This window comes from Balaenoptera physalus (genome assembly GCF_965194825.1).
Source record: "Balaenoptera physalus genome assembly, chromosome: 11".
NCBI lineage: Eukaryota > Metazoa > Chordata > Mammalia > Artiodactyla > Balaenopteridae > Balaenoptera > Balaenoptera physalus.
Window position 1 is genome coordinate 102,473,662 of NC_138896.1, and position 20,978 is coordinate 102,494,639.

The window sequence follows — 20,978 nt, forward strand, 5'->3', positions numbered from 1 at the left end:
AATGAAATAATGCCATTAGCAGCAATATGGATGCAACTAGAGATGATCATACTAAGTGAAGTAAGTCAGAGAAAGACAAATACCATATGATATCACTTATATGTGGAATCTAAAATATGACACAAATGAACCTATCTATGAAATAGAAACAGAATCACAGACATACAGAGCAGACCTGTGGTTGCCAAGGGGGAGGCGGTTTGGGGAGGGGTGGGGTGGAGGCTGGGGTGAGCGGATGTGAGCTTTTATATACGGAATGGATAAACAACAAGGCCCTGCTATAGAGCACAGAAAACTATATTCAGTATTCTATGATAAACCATAATGGAAACGAATATTTTAAAAAGAATGTATATATATGTATAACTGAGTCACCTTGCTGTACAGCAGAAATTAACACAACACTGTAAATCTTCAATAAAAAAAAACATATTGGTTAGATTCTAGTAGGAGAAAGAAAAAAAAAATGTTTGCGGTATCCATGACACAGCCAGAGCTACTGGGATGACCACCTTACTACCATTATTTCTAATTTTTATAAGATGAAAAGAGGTATTTCATTAGCATTTTCCAGGGGGTGTGGGTAAGGCTTAGAGCAATAAGATGAGCCACCCAACATTATATGGAGGGACCCCAATTTAAACCTGAATCTGTCCCCAAAGTCTGGGCACTGTCCATATGCCATGCTGCCTTTCTTTCAGGGAGGGGTCAGTCACCACAACAAAATACCTCAGGAATGTGTGCAACAGAGATAAGAGAGTTTCCTCGGTGTAACCTTTAATGCTGAGCCCAACCATCAGAATTTCCATGAGGAGATGGAAAGGGGTTAACATCCACACAATAGCTCCAGAGCACAGGCAATTCACCCAGCCCACAGCTTCTCACCTGTGAATTATCACTCAAGATACTGGGACATACCATGGGAGAATATCTGCTTGGGGCTACCTTTGGGGTTTTGTTATGAAGGTAAAAATGAGGCAATAATGGAAATGTTAAGAAATAATGATGCCCTTGGACACATTGCTTCTTGGCCAATTGACTCATCTTAAGAACGTGGAATTCTTACACATATCTGCACAGCACTTAAAGTTTTCAAAGTGTTCCTACAACATACCTTGGGTGAAAGTCCTTGGTAAATTGTAAGGCATGATGAGGGACAGCACCATTATGACACACAGGGGACAATACAAGTTAAGGAGCATCTATCTGCTGTGGCCACGGAAACAATGAAAGAAAAGAGGAAATAAAAGTAGGATGGGCACATGCCATGGGAATGTGATTTTCCTCTTCTGTATCCTCCGTATCAAGAACAGAGTCAGATACACATATGACACCCAATTTCCAGCATGGTATCTGGATATCCCCTTTTAAGCCAGCCACTGAAAGTTCTGCAGTCTCACAGGACAAGTGTTCCTTCCCACTCTGCTCCCTCCATGGAAGAGCTCAGCAAAACTTCATCGCAGCGACGAGGAGGAAAAGAGTGAAAGCCCGTCTGCGTATTAATGGTGGCCAAGGTGAGTTTCCCCTTTACGAGCTAAAGGACACTAGTGTAAAAGACAGAGGTCTGTAGCCCTGTGAAGAATCCTATTCCCCATAAAAGGGTGTTAGAACTCCATTTGATGGTCTCCATTCAAGGACTTCCTGCTTTTCTAAACTAGGAGAGTTTAAAATGTGCTGGGTGACTCAGTCTGACCCCTTTTTTTTTATTTCCACTGCAGCGCATATAATGGAACAGAACATGAGGTCAAGAAAGAAGTAGAAGAGAAATTCACTTTCTATCTCAGAGAAGAAATGGAAAGAAGAAAGATCATGTTCCGAAGTGGTTTCCGCTGCTCTCCAAGGAGCAAAATACAATGAAAGATCCAAAAAGGAGGGTGAGAAGCCATTTCCTTACACAGCTTTTGAACTGACGTATTTTACACTCGGAGGCTTTTGTTATATCCTGCTCTTCAGGGGTGGAGAAAGTCACTTCAGAACTTGCTCGGCCATCTTCTGCTTTTTATGGAGTTTGTAATGGAGTTGGGGGTTGGTCTACCTTCAAAGGACAAAGGATTCTTTGCTGATTCTAAGTCTTTGTGGAACTCTTCCTATGTGTTCATACCATGGCAAGCTCTGGGCCTGACCTTGTGCCCCAAATATAGTTGGTGATCAAGAGGTGGTTGGTTAGTCATTCAGATATTGACTGCACTAGGCCCTCAGCTCAAGTTGATGAAAGAGACCATCTCTGCCCTCATGGAGCTCCCAATATAATGAGAGTGGTGGTGGCACTCGGCTACTGAATGCCACCTTACTAGAGGCAGAAGTGACTAGCTATCTGCCACAAGTTCATGCTCCCCTTCATAAAGTAGTCACTGGGAAGTAGTTGCCCACTGTGTTTCTAGGCCCTTTAGACAGGGTCATACAAGGTCATCATGTGCTAATCAAAAAAAGAAGTGATGTACACTACTTCCAGACTACAAAAACTGACTTCCTGCACAATCCTCCATGCTCTGTCTCTTCCTCCTTCTATTGGTTGGATGTCAATGCCTGTGGGACATCAAAGGTAGGACAACCTCTGTCAGCCTGGATCTCTGAATGACTCTGTGGAACCGAGATTCTGCCCTCACTCTCTGCACTGCCACCCCACCATCACTTATTGGACTTGACATTAGCGAAAACTCAATTTCTATTCCATTAAGCCACTGAGATTGAAAGTTTATCTATTACTAATGCTAGTATTCTACTAACTACTCATACAGTACCTTCCAGTTCATTCATTCATTTTTTAATTTATGCAACATACCACTGAAAGCCTACTATTAGCCTGGCATAGTTCCAGATAATTGGGGCACCTTAGGTGGGGAGGGTCAGAAAATAAACAAAAAGATAAACACACAAGAGAATTGACATTGTAATAACGCTATGAAAGTGTCTTAGTCCATTCAAGCTGCTATAACAAAATATCACAGACTGGGTAGCTTACAAACAACGGAAATTCATTTTCTCATTTCTGGAAGCTAGACGTCCAAGATCAAGGTGCCAATACGGTCACACTCTGATACAGGCCTTCTTTCTGGTTCATACCAGAGTCTTCTCACTGTGTCCTCCAATGGTGGAAGGACAGGAGCTCTGTGGGATCTTTTAATAAGGGCACTAATCCCATTGACAAAGGCTCCACCCATACGACCTAATCACCTCCCAAAGGCCCCACTTACTAATACCATCACCTTTGGAGGTTAGGATTTCAACACATGAGTTTGGGGGAACACAAATACTCAGACCACAGCAGAAGGAAAAACAAACATTACATGATAGACAATTGAGAAGCACCTCTGAGGAGATGACTATTCGACCTAAGACCTGAGGATATAAAGGAGCCAGCCATGCCCATATATACGAGAAGAACAAATGCAAGCTGAAGGAATAGCATATGCAAGGGCCTCGAGTTAGAATATCACTAGGCTTATTCCAGGAATCAGAGATGTGTGGGCTATCCCAGCTAAATCAGGATAGGAAGCATAAACCAAGACAGCTCCTAGTGAACCAGGAGGTATAGTCCACTACTCATGACCTTCTGACCTTTCCAATCACTGTGCCAAGGTCAATCACTACTGCCCTGTAGTCCCAAGGCTTTGCTCCCTTCCCAGTGCTCCATGCTCTGGCCGTGGCTATCGCTAGTGAGCACTGCCTGACCCCAAAATAAAGTTTTTTAGCAGCTGCAGCAGCAAGCATGATTTTAGAACACCACTTGGAGTCATCTCCTTCAGTCAATGAAAAAATGTTAATTTCTAAATTTGTTTGTAAACTGGGAAAAGATCTATTGGCTTGAATGTCCCCAGGAATCTCGGCCTGAGGGTTTCAAGAAACCAATACCACGCAAAATGCTAAGTATTTCTTTATAAGATAAATTGATAAAAGGCAGGGCAATCACAATAACCTCACTATAGAATGGTTTTTTTTTGTAGTAGGGAAGAGGAAATTGTTATAGTTCCAATTCAACACATGGGACCACATTTGATATGAACTCTCCTGCCTTTATATGAAATATTGAATTAATTTCTATTATCAATTGGAATATGTTGCTGCCTTATTCGCTGTGAATTACACTGGCTGAAAATATTGGCTATTTTTCCTCCTTCAGATTCTCCTGTGTCAGTAACCTGAGGGATAAACTGTCTGATTTAGATACAGAGAAAATCACTGTTTTTATTTGATGCCTTTTTTTCCCCAAGGGGACAAGAAAAACATTCTCACCACTATCAACTTGTTTCTAAGAAAAGAAGAAGGTGTCATTTCACTAAAAATCTATCACACAGTCCAATAATGAGGTTGCTCTGAGCTAGGATGGGGAAGATTCCAGAAGATGATTTAAGTAGAAAGGAACAAATGAGGCTGGGGTGAAAGAGAAATACTGAGTAGTTCCAGATGTGGCCTCAACCCTGGGGGCAAAGGGAAGCAGAACCTTTGACATACAATCGTCTGTACATGAAAAGAAGAGCTGGGAGAGAGAGAGGTAAATGGAATTAGGAAGCTGGATTCTGGTCCTGACTGTATTGGTCTCTTCCAATCCTAATGGTTCTATGGTTCTTGAACAATGTTCATTGAGCGCTGTAATGGATATTTTTATGTGTCAGCCTGGCGGGGCCACGGTACCCATATATTTGGTCAAACACTATTCTAGATGCTTCTGTGAAGGTATTTTTTGGATGGGATTAATATTTAAATCAGTGAATTTAAGTTCCGTTGCTCTAATGTGGATGGGCCTTACGCAGTCAGTTGAAGGCTTTGAGAAAAAGACTGACCTCCCCCAAGAGAGGAAATTCTACCAACAAGTGGTCTTCGAGCTTCAACTGCAACTCTTCCCTGGGTTTCCAGCCTTCTGGTCTATCCCACAGATTTTGGATTTGCCAAGTCTCTCCAATCACATGAGCCAATTGTTTAACCTAAGTATTGGTTTTCCTGTTGGTTCTGTTTCTCTGGAGAATCTCAATACAAGCATCTACCATGTAACTGGCATCATCCTAAACACTTGGGGTTTATAGGGGTGGAAAAGAGGTAAAGTTCAGAGCCTTCTTGGAGCTTACGATCTTGGCCTGTGCAGTAAACTCAGAGAGCGTGGGATCCTCAAACCCTGTGCAGTCCAAAGAAAGGACTGGCCCTTGACTGCTCCTGGGAGATAATCTCTAAGCCCTTGGAATATCCTGTCTAATAAGTATGTCTTTGTACCACTGGGGCCTTGGGCCATTCCTGATACTTTATGCTAACAATGCGATCTGTGGTGAAGGCCTGCTTTTGTCTACCTGGGACCCTGGGCCACACGGCATCAGTCTGACCTCTAAGGGGTCCTGGAGACTGAGTAGCTAAGGTCAGTCGTGCAGGTGATCCATGCCGAGGTGAATGAGCCCCGATAAAAACCCTGGACACCAAAGCCTGGGTGAGGTTCCCTGGTTGGCAATACCTCATACATGTTGTCACATATTGTTGCTAAGAGAATTAAGCATTGTCCCTATGACCCCACTGGGAGAGGGAAGCTGAGGCCCACTCTCTCCTGGACTCCGCCTTATGTCACTTTTTCCTTTGCTTATTTGTATCCTTTCTCTGCAATGAACCATACCCTTGAGCATAATAACTTTTCTGAGTTCTGTGGCTCCTTCCAGCAAGTCAGCAAACCTGAGGGTGGTCTCAGAACCCTTGACACATTCAACAACATACACCGAGCATCTACTGCGTGCCTGCCACAGCCCTCAACACTTGAGATTTACGAGGAAGCAAAAAAAGGCAACAACGCCTGCCCTCTTGGAGCTTATGACCTTGGCTATGTCTTTGGGGACTCTAAGAGAGGTCAAGGCTGTCATGTTCATTTCCTAATCACAGTGCTCAGGAGTCAGCACTGACCAGGGGTAGAGTGAGAATCAAAAATGTGTTGAGGTGGTTAAAAATAAACAACTAAAAGAAAATAAAAGCCTAGTATGATCATGGGCTGCAAGGGAAGGAGATGTCTCATTTCATCCTGCTCCTCTGGTCATACCTGGAATATGCCCAACTGCGATCAGCTCTAAAGACCTTTCCACACCATTAGCAAACCACTGGCAAATGAGAACGAATGGAGGCGAGACCCTCCCAACTGGTAAAGTTGGCCAAAAGCTTCAAAGGGAACAGTGGGAAATTTTGCGGACGTTTAAGTAGTGGTTGTCACCTGGAATGATTCTGCCCATCACAAGACGTTTGCCAAGGTCTGGAGACATTTCTGGTGGTCACAACTGGGGGCATGCTACTGGCACGGAGCCCACAGAAGCCAGCCCACCATGCACAGGGTGCCCCCTCCCAATACGGAATGATCCAGACCCAAATGGCAAGAGTGCTGAGGCTGGGAAACCCTGAATCAGAGCCAAAGAAGACAGAGGTCTACTTAACGAAATGAATCCTCTTCTTTGAAAACTATGCAAACATGGAAGCTGGCGATCTGTAAGAAATGCAGGACATTTCCAGAGAGAAACTATACAACCAGTCATTAGGGATATTGCAGAGGAGACCCAGATCCTGAACTACATGTGGTTCCTGAACGTGCACAGGAAGCTGTGTGGAGTGGCCCATGAGTCCTCAGCCAGTTCAAGCACGAAGAAACATCGGAAGTCAAATGACTTCGATATAGTCTATGCTATCTGCGAGCAGAGTCAGAATTAAAACTCTAGCTATGGAATCTAGCAAGGCAATGGCCAAAAATCTCTCTCCTTCGGCAGATACAATAACTTAACTGAATGGGAAATAAAAATAATGTGATTGTTATCTAGAATGATTGCATCTCCATTTTTGAGCACTTCCTACTAACCCCTCTGGATGTCTTATCTCCTTTAATCCTTTCAAACAAGAGTGGAAAGCACCAGCAAGAATGAAATGACAACCTCTCAGGCAGCTACTATTATTACACCCGTTTCTCATATAAGGCCACTGAGGCTTACCGAGATGAAGTAATTTGCTCAGGGCCATTCAGCCAGGACGCGGCAGAGCTGGGATGTAAGCACAGCCTGTCTGATAACCAAGTCTGTGTTCTATCCTGTGTGCTCCAGCTACACAAACAAAAAGAAGCATCTGGAATACCAAGTAAAGCATTAATGAGCTTGCTTGAACAGTGGATCACAGTTAAATGCTAGAAATTACCTTTCTTGAAGAATCCCAGGTAATGCAATCTCACCACCTTTCATCCTCTATCAGTGCAACCAAAAGACTCAGTAGAGGTTAGACTCTGGGTCTCCCTGAGCCTAAACTTCCTGGCTTGTAACACGGGATGATGACCTGTCATCATTCACAATCCGTTGCAATTACTAATCAGATCATTCTTACCAGGCAGGGTCCCAACAGGAAACAGATGCCACACTCAAGAACAATCCAAGGAGGCCTTCTTTACCAAGGAATTCATTCCAAACCTCAAGGGACAGTGCAGGAACCTCCAACAAAGGTGGAGCCATCCAGATCATAAGGAACCAAGGAACTAAGGGACCAAGGAGCGAGTGGGTCCCAGAACATGGAAGGAAACGCAGTGTAGAACACGCCACCTTGGGCACACAAGAGACTGGATCTGTGTCACAGCTGACCATACAGAGAGGGAGGGAGTCGGGAAAACAAACACCTTGACCTTGCTCTCCTCCCCCACCCATCCCGTCTCTTGCCGGGGCTCTGCACTGACCACTGGTCAAACCCAACAGAAGGGACAGGGAGGGGAGCCCGCTGGTAAACTTTCCACAGGTCACCGCCCAGGGGTAGAGAGAAGAGAGGAGATTGGAGGGTGGACCAGGAGGCACAGAGAGACACAGTCAGGCATGGGATATCACAGAGCCACAGACACGGGAAAACTCTGCAACCACACTGAGATCAGAAGGAAAGATACAATTTTAAGTATTTTTCACATCAAATTTGGAAGAAGTATTTTTAAGATCATATCGAGTGTAAATGTAGATTTGACGGAACAGGCATACTTATTACAGCTGATTCGGGTCAAGATGTTCATTGTATCTGGAAGGCAGTTTGGAATAAGTAGCAAGGAGTGGTGAATATCCTTGCCCTTTGACTCAGTATTGCCACTGATATACCTACAGCTATTCCTCTACTAGAATATTCACTGTGGCATTATTTATGAAAGTGAAAAGTTGGAAAATTGAATGTCTAACAATAGGGACTTGGTTGAATTAATCAGAGTATGTTCCTCTGACAGAAAACTCTACAACCATGGAAAATCATATTATTGAAGAACATGTATTGATATAATAAAATGTTCATAATGTAGTATTAATAGAAAAAATCAAGTTATAAAATATATACCGTGAAACCCAATTCTGTTAACATATTCTGCCTGAATACATCTGAAATCAATCAAGAAGGAAGGATATCAAAATACTAGCTGTAACTACTTCTGGGTCATGGGATTTGGGGTGATTCTTATCCCCTCTTAGCTGAGGAAACAGGAGAAAGAGAAAGGAAAACAAATGCCAGACATCAGGGTGCCTCCAATCAGCAGGAAAATGAAAGTTTCAAATTTCAGGTGAAATGCTGTGCCATCCCCAAATGCCCTCAAGTGACATCAGAGAACCCCAGACAGAGAAGGGAAAAGGGAGTGCTGCTAGAGTTCTCTTTCCTGGTTGGGAAAGACAAGAGTCTAAAAACAAATAAAAGTTCCAAGTCAAATATTTATTATTTCTTAACGTGGCGATTTAAAGTCAAGCTTTAGTTATTTTAAACAATAAGCCCTAAATTGAATGGTCCTATCAGAATCCACACTTCCCATTCTCATTAAGTGACACCATTTACTGTTTGCTGGTTCCCAAAGCTTCAGCAACTGTTTCTTAGAGACAAGGAAACCCAGTTTACCAAACTCTTTCCCATACATCACTTCCCATATATTATCCCATACTCATTTCCACATTTACATGTTAGGAGCTATGCAAAGGCCCTAGCACAACTGCAGGCTGATAGTAGATGATTCTTGAGCTCAAGAACAATGGGGCGGGGGGAGCGATGCCATTGTTCTAACCTTGTACATGAGGAAAGTGAGACTCAGAGCAGTGAAGCTTCTTGCCTAAAGTTACACAGTAGGTGATAACTTGAGGCCAAGAATCCGGAGGCACTTCCCCTCAACCAGCTTCTCTCCAGATGGCTGAGTATGCCTGAGCCAAATGCAAGGCTAAGAAGGCCCCTGGGCATGGAGACCCTGATACACAGCTGCCCACAGGGCACTGTGCGTAAGACCCTTAAACGGGGTTGTTCTCGATTCTGCATTTCATTTCTCAAAATTCACCCCAAAGGAATCCTCAAAGAGGCACACAACTTTTGATGCACAGAGATATTCCTGACTGTTATTTATAAGAGCAAAATGGCAGGAAACAACATAAATGTCCAGCAATAAGGCAATAGTTAACTAAGGATGCTATGTAATGGAATACCACGAAGCCATCTTAAATGCTTCCGAAGAATGTGCCCCAATAATATTAGAAAATGCTCACAATACGATGACCAGAAAAAAGAAAATAATTTGACACAGACAACAAACTGTAATCTAAAAGGAAAAGTATAAAATGATGATTTCAAAGAAAAATGACTGCTTCTCGTAGTCTCTAAGTAAATACTTCCTGGGAGGACTTCTTTGTTTTTCAAAATAAAACAGCCTGAACTCATGAAGAATCTTTTCTGCTGACCTCTATCCTCAACGTAGTTCAACAAAACTACATTTCTTAATAGCTTTGCTTCTAATCTCAACTCTAATACATACACGAAGCAAAAAACTTGAGAAAATAGAAAAACAAAAAGAAAACAAAAGCACCAATAACCTTCACATTTACCCTACCCAACCTGTGCCCCCAAGACAGCCACCCAACAGTTTTGTCCAAAACTCTCCCATTTTGCTCCCAAACTATGGTCACTCTTAACGAAGTCTTTAGATTCTGTAATTAATATGTGTACAATTGTGTCAACAAAAAGCAAAATATTCCTTAACTCTACAAGTATACTTTGTGTCTTCTTCTCTCTTTTGTTGTTCAAAAATGAACTAAATTTTTAAAAAATAAATAAACCCTACCAACTCACCAAAACCAGCCTTCCCTTCCCCAAGCATGGGAGGTGGGGGAATTCTTTACAACTAATGAATGAGTAAATGAATAAATAAAAGAAACAAGTCTGAAATAATGAATGCATGCCGAGTCAATGTTTCCCAGCCTGGAAGAGAGCACACAAGACCATCTGCAAAGCTCTTTCCAGCCCACAAACAACTAATGGGACGAAAGGCGGAGGAACTTCCCTGGCGGTCCAGTGGTTAAGACTCCTGAGCTTCCACTGCAGGGGGATGCAGGCTTGATACCTGGTTGGGGAACTAAGATCCCACATGCCCATCCCTCTTGGCACAGACAAAAAAAAAAAAGGGGGTGGGGGGAATGCCTAGCAGCTCATGACCACCTACTCTGTGCTAGCACCAAGAAGCCCTTCAGGGTAGGCATAATTATCTTCATGTAGCAGAGAAAACAACGGGGCAAAGAGAGAGCAAGAAAGTGGCCCAAGTATACACAGATAGTTAAAGAAAGACCAGGGATGTGAATCCAGGTCTCCTGGCTCCACAGTGAATTACTTCCTCTAAGTATTATAAATTATGATATTATAACTATATCTTAAATATATTCTTACTCTATGTAATGACAGTATTGTATGAGTATCAGTATTATAAGACATTATATTGCTTGTAAAGCCAATGAAAAGCACAGGCATCTAAATGACCAACTGCTACCATTCTATACAATCCCTGACCCTATAGAACAGCTGAACTTGCCCACAAATCATCACTGATCTGAGAGGGAAAAGGAAGAGGCCAAATGGTACCCAATTCTGCCTTGTGTCCTGAAGAATTCCTAGCAGCTCCGCTCCTGGTGTATTCCCCCCAATAGAACATTTCATGAGAAGGGCTTCCCCTCCCCACACAAGCCGATGACTGCAGGCGTGAATCCATGGTGGGTATCAGTCCCATTACCAGCCAACTCTGACTTCTTGATGTAACCTGCAATTCCACCCATTGTAATTCGGTGTAAGTGGCCGAACTTTCAAGAGTGTCTCCCTCTGCTTTCCCTTGATCAGGAACAAAACAGCAAAGTAAATGCATGCCACTGAAGGGCATTTGTAGCGTGGTGATGTGAACGTTAAGAGAACGTAATTTACTGCCTTCTCCCCTCCTCCCAAGGCTGGCACAATGAAGATTTCTAACACAAATAATGTAAAAGGACAAAAGGCAAGACGAATGCTCCTTCTTCTCAAAAACTTCTGGGAAAAACCAAGGTCCTTGATGCACTATATTATTTCAGGCAGAGAGATTCCTGTGATAACATGAAACTGCACAATAGGAGAATTCCAGGCCCACCTAGCTACCAAAGAAATCCAGTCAATGCATGTTCTTTTTTCTTCTAGACAGTATTATACCCTCCCCCCCTCCAAGTTCTGCTTTTGCTGTCTTTTGGACAAAACTGCACCTAAAATCATGAGCAGGCCATGGAGAAAGCAGAAGAAAGATCTTGTGGTCATTACAAAGTTTCAAACAGTTTCAAAATCATCCTTAATTATGGGGAAAAAAAAAAAACCCCACTTGAGGCAGCTTAAAGTAGAATATACACAAAGAGGACAAATCCAAAAAATCCTTAGAAGAGTGAGCCTTGATGTCAGCGGCTGGATGCAGGAATGGGCCAGTGTGTGAGAGTGAACTAATGTTTGAAGCAATAACATCAAGGGAGTTGTGTACATGAAAATCCTAAAAAAGGAAGTGATAACATCAGGAAGCATAAATCCATTTTCTATTATTTCAGCCGCGTGGCTGACAGGATCTTGGTGCTCCAGCCTGGTGTCAGGCCTGAGCCTCTGAGGTGGGAGAGCTGAGTTCAGGACACTGGTCCACCAGAGACCTCCCGGCCCCTCGTAATATCAATCGGAGAGAGCTCTCCCAGAGACCTCCGTCTCACCGCTAAGACGCAGCTCCACTCAACAACCAGCAAGCTACACTGCTGGACACCCCATGCCAAACAACTAGCAAGACAGGATCACAACCCCATCCCTTAGCAGAGAGGCTGCCTAAAATCATAAGGTCACAGACACCCCAAAACACACCACCAGACGTGGTCCTGCCCACAAGAAAGACAACATCCAGCCTCATCCACCAGAACACAGGCACCAGTCCCCTCCACCAGGAAGCCTACAAAACCGACTGAACCAACCTAACCCACTGGGGGCAGACGCCAAAAACAGTGGGAACTACGAACGTGCACCCTGCGAAAAGGAGACCCCAAACACAGTAAGTTAAGCAAAATGAGAAGACAGAAAAATACACAGCAGATGAAGGAGCAAAGTAAAAACCCACAAGTCCAAACAAATGAAGAGGAAACAGATAGTCTACCTGAATAAGAATTCACAATAATGATAGAAAGATGATCCAAAATCTTGGAAACAGAATAGAGAAAATACAAGAAACGTTTAATAAGGACCTATAAGAACTAAAGAGCAAACAAACAATGATGAACAACGCAATAAATGAAATTAAAACTTCTCTAGAAGGAATCAATAGCAGAATAACTGAGGCAGAAGAACGGATAAGTGACCTGGAAGATAAAATAGTGGAAATAACTACCACAGAGCAGAATAAAGAAAAATGAATGAAAAGAACTGAGGACAGTCTCAGAGACCTCTGGGACAACATTAAACACACCAACATTCGAATTATAGGCGTCCCAGAAGAAGAGAAAAAGAAAGGGACTGAGAAAATATTTGAAGTGATTATAGTTAAAAACTTCCCTAATACGGGAAAGGAAATAGTCAATCAAGTCCAGGAAGTGCAGAGAGTCCCATACAGGATAAATCCAAGGAGAAACACGCCAAGACACATATTAATCAAACTATCAAAAATTAATACAAAGAAAAGAATATTAAAAGCAGCAAGGGAGGGCTTCCCTGGTGGCGCAGTGGTTGAGGATCTGCCTGCCAATGCAGGGGACATGGGTTCGAGCCCTGGTCTGGGAGGATCCCGCATGCCACGGAGCAACTGGGCCCGTGAGCCACAATTACTGAGCCTGCGCGTCAGGAGCCTGTGCTCTGCAACAGGCGAGGCCGCAATAGTGAGAGGCCCGTGCACCGCGATGAAGAGTGGCCCCCGCTTGCCGCAACTGGAGAAAGCCCTCACACAGAAATGAAGACTCAACACAGCCATAAATAAATAAATAAAAGAACATGAATTTCTAAAAAAAAAAAAAAAAAAACCTGCAGCTCGTTCTGATAAGAAACCTGAATAAGAAACCAATATATGAATAAAGCTTTAAAAGTTCTTTAAAAAAAAAAAAAAGGCAGCAAGGGAAAAGAAACAAATAACATACAAGGGAATCCCCATAAGGTTAACAGCTGATCGTTCAGCAGAAACTCTGTAAGCCAGAAGGGAGTGGCAGGACATATTTAAAGTGATGAAAGGGAAAAACCTACAACCAAGATTACCCAGCAAGGATCTCATTCAGATTCGACGGAGAAATTAAAACCTTTACAGACAAGCAAAAGTTAAAGAGAATTCAGCACCACCAAACCAGCTTTATAACAAATGCTAAAGGAACTTCTCTAGTCAGGAAACACAAGAGAAGGAAAAGACCTAAAATAACAAACCTAAAACAATTAAGAAAATGGTAAGAGGAACATACATATCGATAATTACCTTAAATGTAAATGGATTAAATGCTCCAACCAAAACACATAGACTGGCTGAATGGATACAAAAACAAGACCCACGTGTATGCTGTCTACAAGAGACCCACTTCAGACCTAGGGACACATACAGACTGAAAGTGACAGGACTGAAAAAGATATTCCATGCAAATGGAAATCAAAAGAAAGCTGGAGTAACAATTCTCATATCAGAAAAAATAGACTCTAAAATAAAAGGCTATTACAAGAGACAAAGAAGGACACTACATAATGATGAAGGGATCAATCCAAGAAGAAGATATAACAATTGTAAATATTTATGCACCCAACATAGGAGCACCTGCTAACAGCCATAAAAGGGGAAATCGACAGTAACACAATCACGGTAGGGGATTTTAACACCCCACTTTCACCAATGGACAGATCATCCAAAATGAAAATAAATAAGGAAAAACAAGTTTTAAATGATACATTAAACAAGATGGACTTAATTGATATTTATAGGACATTCCATCCAAAAACAACAGAATACACTTTCTTCTCAAGTGCTCATGGAACATTCTCCAGGATAGATCATATCTTGGGTCACAAATCAAGCCTTGGTAAATTTAAGAAAACTGAAATCGTATCAAGTATCTTTTCCGACCACAACGCTATGAGACTAGATATCAATTACAGGAAAAAACTCTGTAAAAAATACAAGCACATGGAGGCTAAACAATACACTACTAAATAACCAAGAGATCACTGAAGAAATCAAAGAGGAAATCAAAAACTACCTAGAAACAAATGACAATGAAAACACGATGACCTAAAACCTATGGGATGCAGCAAAAGCAGTTCTAAGAGGGAAGTCTATAGCAATACAATCTTACCTCAAGAAACAAGAAAAATCTCAACTAAACAACGTAACCTTACACCTAAAGCAACTAGAGAAAGAAGAACAAAAAACCCCCAAAAGTTAGCAGAAGGAAAGAAATCATAAAGATCAGATCAGAAATAAATGAAAAAGAAATGAAGGAAACGATAGCAAAGATCACTAAAACTAAAAGCTGGTTCTTTGAGAAGATAAACAAAATTGAGAAACCATTAGCCAGACTCATCAAGAAAAAAAGGGAGAAAACTCAAATCAATAGAATTAGAAATGAAAAAGGAGAAGTAACAACTGACATTGCAGAAATACAAAGGATCATGAGAGATTACTACAAGCAACTATATGCCAATAAAATGGACAACCTGGAAGAAATGGACAAATTCTTAGAAAAGCACAACCTTCCGAGACTGAACCAGGAAGAAATAGAAAATAAAAACAGACCAATCACAAGCACTGAAATTGAGACTGTGATTAAAAATCTTCCAACAAACAAAAGCCCAGGACCAGATGGCTTCACAGGCGAATTCCATCAAACAATTAGAGAAGAGCTAACACCTATCCTTCTCAAACTCTTCCAAAATATAGCAGAGGAACACTCCCAAACTCATTCTGTGAGGTCACCATCACCCTGATACCAAAACCAGACAAAGATGTCACAAAAAAAGAAAACTACTGGCTAATATCACAGATGAACACACATGTAAAAATCCTCAACAAAATACTACCAAACAGAATCCAACAGCACATTAAAAGGATCATACACCATGATCAAGTGGGGATTATACCAGGAATGCAAGGATTCTTCAATATATGCCAATCAATCAATGTGATAAACCATATTAACAAATTGAGGGATAAAAACCATATGATCCTCTCAACAGATGCAGAAAAAGCTTTCAACAAAATTCAACACCGATTTACGATAAAAACCCCCCAGAAAGTAGGCATAGAGGGAACTTAACATAATAAAGGCCATATATGACAAACCCACAGCAAACATCGTTCTCAATGGTGAAAACAAGACAAGGTTGTACACTCTCACCAGTATTATTCAACATAGTTTTGGAAGTTTTAGCCACAGCAGTCAGAAGAAAAAGAAATAAAAGGAATCCAAATTGGAAAAGATGTAGAGCTGTCACTGTTTGCAGATGACATTATACTATACATAGAGAATCCTAAAGATGCTACCAGAACACTACTAGAGCTAATCAATGAATCTGGTGAAGTAGCAGGATACAAAATTAATGCACAGAAATCTCTTGCATTCCTCTACACTAATGATGAAAAATCTCAAAGAGAAATTAAGGAAACACTCCCATTTACCACTGCAACAAAAAGAATGAAATACCTAGGAATAAACCTACCTAAGGAGACAAAAGACCTATATGCAGAAAACTATAAGACACTGATGAAAGAAATTAAAGATGATACCAACAGATGGAGAGATATACCATGTTCTTGGATTGGAAGAATCAGCATTGTGAAAATGACTCTACTACCCAAAGCAATCTACAGATTCAATGCAATCCCTATCAAACTACCAATGGCATTTTTCACAGAACTAGAACAAAAAATTTCACAATTTGTATGGGAACACAAAAGACCCCAAATAACCAAAGCAATTTTGAAAAAGAAAAACATAGCTGGAGGAATCAGGCTCCCAGACTTCAGACAATACTACAAAGCTACAGTAATCAAGACAGTATGGTACTGGCACAAAAACAGAAATATAGACCAATGGAACAGGATAGAAAGCCCAGAGATAAACCCACGCACCTATGGTCAACTAATCTATGACAAAGGAGGCAAGAGAATACAATGGAAAAAAGACAGCCTCTTCAATAAGTGGTGCTGGGAAACCTGGACAGCCACATGTAAAAGAATGAAAATAGAACACTCCCTAACATCATACACAAAAATAAACTCCAAAAGGATTAAAGACCTAAATGTAAGGCCAGACACACTATAAAACTCTTAGAGGAAAACATAGGCAGAACACTCTATGACATAAATCACAGCAAGATCCTTTTTGACCCACCTCCTAGAGAAATGGAAATAAAAACAAAAATAAACAAATGGGACCTAATGAAACTTAAAAGCTTTCGTACAGCAAAGGAAACCATAAACAAGACAAAAAGACAACCCTCAGCAGGGAAGAAAATATTTGCAAACAAAGCAACTGACAAAGGATTAATCTCCAAAATATACAAGCAGCTCAGTATCAAAAAAACAAACAACCCAATCCAAAAATGGGCAGAAGACCTAAATAGACATTTCTCCAAAGAAGATACACAGATTGCCAACAAACACATGAAAGGATGCTCAACATCACTAATCATCAGAGAAATGCAAATTGAAACTACCATGAGGTATCACGTCACACCGGTCAAAATGGCCATCATCAAAAAATCTACAAACAATAAATGCTGGAGAGGGTGTGGAGAAAAGGTTAACCTCCTGCACTGTTGGTGGGAATGTAAATTGATACAGCCACTATGGAGAACAGTATGGAGGTTCCTTAAAAAACTAAAAATAGAACTACCATATGACCCAGCAATCCCACTACTGGGCATATACCCTGAGAAAACCATAATTCAAAAAGAGTCATGTACCACAATGTTCATTGCAGCACTATTTACAATAGCCAGGACATGGAAGCAACCTAAGTGTCCATCAACAGATGAATGGATAAAGAAGATGCGGCACATATATACAATGGAGCATTATTCAGACAAAAGAAGAGACGAAATTGAGTTATTTGTAGTGAGGTGGATGGACCTAGAGTCTGTCATACAGAGTGAAGTAAGTCAGAAACAGAAAAACAAATACCGTGTGCTAACACATATATATGGAATCTACAGGAATAAAAAAAGGTTCTGAAGAACCTAGGGGCAAGACAGGAATAAAGATGCAGACGTAGAGAATGGACTTGAGGACACAGGGAGGGGGAAGGGTAAGCTGGGACGAAGTGAGAGAGTGGCATGGACATATATACACTACCAAATGTAAAACTGATAGCTACTGGGAAGCAGCTGCAGAGCACAGGGAGCTCAGGTCGGTGCTTTGTGACCACCTAGAGGGGTGGGATAGGGAGGGTGGGAGGGAGACACAAGAGGGAGGGGATATGGGAATATATGTATATGTATAGCTGATTAACTTTGTTATACAGCAGCAACTAACACAACATTGTAAAGCAATTATACTCCAATAAAGATGTTAAAAAAAAATCCTTAAATCCAAATAAAAAGGCAAGAACCAAGAAATAACCATATTCAATTTGCTGAGACTTTCTGAATATATTTTCACAAGTTAGTTGATAATTTCCTATTTTTCCAGAAACAGCAGATTCTCTGGTCCAGATGGGCACTTTCTCCTGGGCTGAGCAGCTCTTGTAGAAGTATGCATATTTTATTTAATCAACGTTCTTAAAGGTTATTCACCCAACTTCAATATATTTGCAGAAGAGTATACTCAGTAGAGTCTATCAGCTTCACAAAATGAACATTCTTGTGTTACCAGCAACCAGATCAAGAACATGATGAACTGCCCCACTCCCAGTCTCTACCCTCTCCCACCTCTTCCCAAAAGGCAATCAATACCCTAACTCCTATCACCAGAGGTCGGTTTTCCCTGGGACGTTATATAAATGGGATCACGGTTCTTGTGCTCAACACAATGTTTGTGAGGTTCAGCCACGTTGTTGCATGTAACGGTAGTCTACTTGCATTATTACAGCACACTCCCTTGTATGACCATACAATATGTGCTATACTGTGGGTGCACACTTTGTTCATTCCTGTCCCCAGCTATCATGAATAGTGCTGCGAGGGACACACTTGTACATCTTTTGGTGTACAACTGCACACATATCTGTTGGAACTGAACTGCTAGATCATATGGTCTGTACTTAGTCAGCTTCAGTAGATACCGTCAAACAGTTTTCCAAAGTGATTGCACTAATTTGCATTCCCAGTTGATCAGCCTTCCTATTGATCTAAGAAGTTTTTCCAAGGTTTAACTGGTTTTGAATTTTTATCAAGTGATGCACATTCACAGTTTTAAGAAGCAAATAATCCCATAAGGGATTATAATGCAAAAGATCAGTGTCGTGCCCCACCCTGAAGTCCTATTCCCCAGAGCTAAGCATTTTCAATTCCTTTAGTGCCTTTTCCCAGCATTTATCTTTATTTTCCTATACATTCATATTTTCATTCCTTAATTGATTGTTTTTAAGGATTATCTATTGATTTCCTCCTATAGAAAAAAAAGTTTTAGCACTCTTCATCCTATGCCTCCACCATCCCCACACACATTTCACATCTACCTTCTTCATAATACAGCTTTATCAAGATGTTCGTTGTATCAACAGAACAAGATGTTATTGTTTAAATTATTGCTATGCAACTATTATTCACAAATGAAACCAATACTATACTATAACTGCACTTCCTTTCTTATGCAAAATTTTGTTTTCCCTGAAGTTAGTGATTGCCTTTATTTTTCACCTACTCAATTTTCTGACTATCAGTTTTTCTCAGACTCTTTGGCGGAAATAGAAAATCCCTTCCAAAAGGGTCCAACTCCTTGGGAATCCATCCGTACTGCATTTTCCCTCTGAAGTTTTGTGGGGTTTGGGGGTTTTTGGTTTTTTGGGAAAAGACCTCTGTCTTCCTGCTGAGAGTCCTGGACAGCTGTCATACTAGGAAATTCCTTTATCATTATCCTAAGAATTCCTTTACTGCTTCTCAGAGATGGATTCCCTGTCTCCAAAATCTTACATTTTCTTTCTTGATATTTTCTCTTGCTTACTGGAGCAAATCATCCAGTAGCTCCCTGAAGGTACATCTTCTGAGACCTCCCATCCATGTCTGCCTTCTTCCTGCACATTTCATTGACAGTTTGGAGGCATTTGAATGTCTAGGTTAGAAGCCAGTGCTCAGCTTTGAAGACACTGCTCCCTTGACTTGCTTCATGTTTGCCGCTGAGAAGTGGGATCTCATTGCGATTCCTGATACTTTGATGTGTGACCCATTTGCTCTTCTCTGGAAAACTTTAGCCCTTTCTCTTTTTGTCCTGGTGCTCTGAAATCCCATGGTCACGTGCCTTGGTGTAGACTCATGTGCAGACTACAGTGAGTCTTCTCCATTTGGAGATTCAAGTTCTTTGGTTCTCAATACATATAGGATTTTTTTTTTTTTAATTCTTCCCTTTCTGTGTCTCTCTTGGTTGGTTATTGGACCAACTGTACTGATTCTCTGATTTTCTCATAATTATTCTTCTGCTATCCATTCCTTTGTTCTTTTGTTTTACTTTCTAGGAGATTCCCTCAACATTAACTTCCAATCTTCTAATGATTTCTTTTCATTTCTGCTATAATATTTTTAATTTCTAAGAGCTCTTTTTTCTTCAGTCGTTTTTAAAAAATAGCATTGTATTTTGTCTCATCAATGAAATATCTTCTTTTCTTTGTGAGAATATTAATTATAGTGTATTTAATTAAGTTACCTTCTGTTCCTTTCACTAACACTGTGTTCATCAAGTACATTTTCTCAGAGGCTTTGCTTTGGTTTTTCTCATTTGAGAACAGAAGCTTTCCTCAACAGTCTGGGGACTCCTTCCTATATATCCATTGACACTTAAAAGAGAGGCAGTAAAAAGCTGATTGGCAGTTCTCTGTGAGTAGGCAGGGCTTTACTGGAAAGTGAGTGGGTAGAAATTTATCTAATTCATCAGAGATCTTTCCCTTGGAATGGTCAATTGCTACCAAGAAAAGTCCTCCCTTCTCTGCCTGGGGAGTGTGTACCAGGCTGCCTATATTCTGGGAATTGAGAACAGGAAAAGGATTGGAATGAAAACTCTCTTCCTTTATTTCATTTTAATGTCTGAAGCCAGACATTGCTCCTGACGTCCTCAAAGTGGGTCCCTTCTGATGGAGTTTCTCCAGAGACAAACTTCCTTTCTCCAGATGCTGTGGGGAAGGAGCCATTATCTGGCTCTTTGGAGTAAGAAGGGGCATCTGGGAATAAAACTATTACATATGCAGTATGAATAGGGCTGTTTTTTGCTTTTTTTTTTTCTTGAATTGCAATCAACAGAAATAGACTCTGGCAATTTAAATGGGAAAGGAGTTTGTTAACTGGTGGGTGGTTCACTGAATTCTTGGGAGGGCTGAAGAACCAGGCTCCAGGCTCATCTTATAGAACTATGCCCACAGAACAGGCCTGACGAGGAAATCTTCACAGACTCTGCTACCCTACTGAGCACCAAAGTAGATCATCACTGCTCCGATCCCCACTGACGCCAGAGCTACTGAGTTGGCCAAAAAGTTCATTCCGGTTTTCCACAGCATCTTATGCAAAATATATTAAGAAACTTGAACTTACAACCACTGATTACTGCTTCCACTAAAAGCCTGAGTCTCCTGCTT

The 20,978-nt window shown here is 41.2% G+C and overlaps 1 protein-coding gene across 1 annotated transcript in view; it reads right to left on the bottom strand.

Annotated features, from left to right (window-relative positions):
* LOC309637532 (uncharacterized protein) overlaps window positions 1-20,978 on the bottom strand; it is a 413,691-nt gene that overhangs the window by 290,808 nt on the left and 101,905 nt on the right. The window lies entirely within an intron of this gene.